Source organism: Girardinichthys multiradiatus, chromosome 20 (assembly GCF_021462225.1).
Source record: "Girardinichthys multiradiatus isolate DD_20200921_A chromosome 20, DD_fGirMul_XY1, whole genome shotgun sequence".
Classification (NCBI taxonomy): domain Eukaryota; kingdom Metazoa; phylum Chordata; class Actinopteri; order Cyprinodontiformes; family Goodeidae; genus Girardinichthys; species Girardinichthys multiradiatus.
This window is the reverse complement of record NC_061812.1, coordinates 52,857,810-52,861,717: the sequence shown is the minus strand read 5'-3', so window position 1 is coordinate 52,861,717 and position 3,908 is coordinate 52,857,810.

Genomic DNA, 3,908 nt, shown 5'->3' with positions numbered 1-3,908 from the left:
AAGACATGCAGAAGAGCATCTCTGAACAACACGTCTAACCTTGAGGTGGATGGGCTACAGCAGCAGTAGACCACACCGGGTGCCACTCCTGTCAGCTAAGAACAGGAAACTGAGGCTACAATTCAGGCAGGCTCACCAAAATTGGGCAATAGAAGATTGGAAAAACGTTGCCTGGTCTGAGGAGTCTCTATTTCTGCTGCGACATTCGGATGGTCGGGTCAGAATTTGGCATCAACATGAAAGCATGGATCCTTGTATGGAGCCTTGTAGCAACGGTTCAGGCTGGTGGTGGTGTAATGGTGTGGGGGATATTTTCTTGGCACACTTTGGGCCCTTAGTACCAATTGAGCATCATGTCAACACCACAACCTACCTGAGTATTGTTGCTGACCATGTCCATCCCTTTATGACCACAGTGTACCCATCTTCTGATGGTTACTTCCAGCAGGATAACGCACCATGTCATAAAGCACGAATTGAACATGACAATGAGTTCACTGGACTCAAATGACCTTCACAGTCACCAGATCTCAATCCAATAGAGGAGTTTTGGGATGTGGTGGAACGGGAGATTCGCATCATGGATGAGCAGCTGACAAATCTGCAGCATCTGTGTGATGCTATCATGTCAATATGGACCAAACTCTCTGAGGAATGTTTCCAGTACCTTGTTGAATCTATGCCACCAAGGATTAAGGCAGTTCTGAAGGCGAAAGGGGGTCCAACACGGTACTAGCAAGGTGTACCTAATAAAGTGGCCGGTGAGTGTATTATACAGTTCCCCAACAGCATGTATCAGGACAAATAACCAAACATCTTCCAGCTTCTGTCTTCAGGGGGGCACCAGGCAGGTATGCCCAGTTACCCCCTCAATATTTGCTATTTTTATTGAACCACTTGCGGTAGGAATCAGGCAAACTAAATATACACTGCTCAAAAAAATAAAAAGAACACTTAAACAACACAATATAACTCCAAGTAAATCAAACTTCTGTGAAATCAAACTGTCCACTTAGGAAGTGTGGAAATGTAAGTGTCTTGTCGTTGGTGGCTGGAGCTGGGATGTATTTGGGATTTGCAGCTTATAGATTGATTATTATTAGGAGTTTTTAGTTATGCTTTTGAGAGTTAGAAAAATCCTTAAACAGTAGCTTCTAATGTGGTCACACAATGAGTGTTTATTATTCAAGGTTAAAGCTTGCAGGTGTTTTCTGTCTGTATCGTGAGAAGCTGGCAGTGGATTAGAGAGGCATGGTACTCCTCTCACTGAAGATTCCTGAAGATGTGTGAGAAACTGACCTTCAGCAAAAGAATGTGTGAGAAAACTGAGAAGGGCTGCACAACAAATGTAAAATGTATATTTCCTGTAGTATGTGTGTGTTCAATAAAAGAACGGTGCAGGGGAGAGAAAAACAGATGTGTTCCTGACTACGCAGATGCAGCACCTCTCTCACCTGCCGGGTGAACAACTTTATTACTTAGTCCGTGTTTTTCTTTCTTAGAGATTCAATTCTAGTTTCTCATACAGAATTAAGATGCTTTGACCAAATAAACGAACGCGCAGGAGTTTAGAAGAACAACTCCAACAGAAGCAACACTGATTGACAATCAATTTCCCATCTTGTTGTTCAAATGAAAAAGACAACAGGGGGAAATCTTTGGTGATTAGCAAGACACTCAATAAAGGAGTGGTTCTGCAGGTGGAGACCACAGACCACTTCTCAGTACCGATGCTTTATGACTGATGTTTTGGTCACTTTTGAATGTTGGTGGTGCTTTCACACTCGTGGTAGCATGAGATGGACTCTACAACCCACACAAGTGGCTCAGGTAGTGCAGCTCATCCAGGATGGCACATCAATGCCAGCTGTGGCCACAAGGTTTGCTGTGTCTGTCAGCGTAGTGTCCAGAACCTGGAGGCGCTACCAGGAGACAGGCCAGTACACCAGGAGACGTGGAGGAGGCCGTAGGAGGGCAAGAACCCAGCAGCAGGACCACTACCTCCACCTTTGTGCAAGGAGGAACAGGAGGAGCACTGTCAGAGCCCTGCAAAATGACCTCCAGCAAGCCACAAATGTGCATGTGTCTGTACAAACGGTTAGAAACCGACTCCATGAGGATGGTATGAGGGCCTGACGTCCACAAATGGGGGTTGTGCTCACAGCCCAACACCATGCAGGACGCTTGGCATTTACCAGAGAACACCAGGATTGGCAAATTCGCCACTGGCGCCCTGTGATCTTCACAGATGAAAGCAGGTTCACACTGAGCACATGTGACAGACGTGACAGAGTCTGGAGACACCGTGGAGAGAGATCTGCTGCCTGCAACATCCTTCAGCATGACCGGTTTGGCAGTGGGTCAGTAATGGTGTGGGGTGGCATTTCTTTCCATGTGCTTGCCAGAAGTAGCCTGACTGCCATTAGATACCGAGATGAGATCCTCAGATCCCTTGTGAGACCATATGCTGGTGCGGTTGGTCCTGGGTTCCTCCTAATGCGGGACAATGCTAGACCTCATGTGGGTGGAGTGTGTCAGCAGTTCCTGCAAGATGAAGACATTGAAGCTATGGACTGGCCCGCCCGTTCTCCAGACCTGAATCTGATTGAGAACATCTGGGACATCATGTCTCGCTCCATCCACCAACGTCACGTTGCTCCACAGACTGTCCAGGAGTTGGTGGAAGCTTTAGTCCAGGTCTGGGAGGAGATCCCTCAGGAGACCATCCACCGTCTCATCAGGAGCATGTCCAGGTGTTGTAGGGAGGTCATACAGACACATGGAGGCCACACACAATACTGAGCCTCATTTTGACTTATTTTAAGGACATTACAACAAATTTGGATCAGCCTCTAGTGTGTTTTTATACTTTAATTTTGTGTGTGACTCCAAATCCAGGTGTAATGTGGTTAATAAATTTGATTTCCATTGATGATTTTTGTCTGATTTTTGTTGTCAGAACATTTAACTTTGTACAGAACAAACTATTTAATGAGAATATTTCATTCATTCAGATCTAGGATGTTTTATTTGAGTGTTCCCTTTATTTTTTTGAGCAGTGTATTAAAGGTATAAAATGCATGAATAATGAATATAATCAGACTTTATGCGGATTACTTTATCTACAGCATTCACAAACCTCTCTCTCTCATGTAATTGGATTGATTAATTCTTTCTCAAGAGTTTCAGATTATTCTATAAACTAGGTAAAATCTACACTTCTTCCAATTAATTGTTCTTTCCACAATTCCCTTAATACACAACCACAGACAGGGAATATTACATTTTTGGGTATTAATGCTTCTCCTAGACTGGCAGATTTAACAAAACTAAACCACATCTTGCTTTTAAAAAAAGTGGAAGATGATCTTGCTAGGTGCAAATCTCTACCCATATCACTCATAGGCAGGGTTGCTTCAATAAACTGATGGTTGTGCCAAAAATCAATTACTTATTCTCAGTGATCCCAAATAAACCATCATCTCACTGGTTTAGATCTCTGGATTCCTCCATCACAAAATGTCTTTGGAAAGATAAACCCCCCGTATTAGCTTATCTTTCACCATTACATCTCAGCCAACATGCTACAACCCATCTTAAAATGATTTAAACATAGTCCTCTAGATGAACCCTGGGTAGTTGTAGAACAGACATTATACAATAACATTAAGATTTCAGACTTAACATTTATTAGCTCAAATATAAAACAACATGTATACTTAAAAAGCCTCAATATCAGCTCCTCTCTGACAGCATTGTGGGAGTATTTTAAAATGACACAGTCTTAGTCTTCAGTAATCCCATGCAGACGTACACCCATCTGGAACAACCCTGACATCCTACAAAAAAAATAATATGATAAGCTTTCCAGACTCGATGAGTAAAGGGTTTGAATACCTGGAACATAC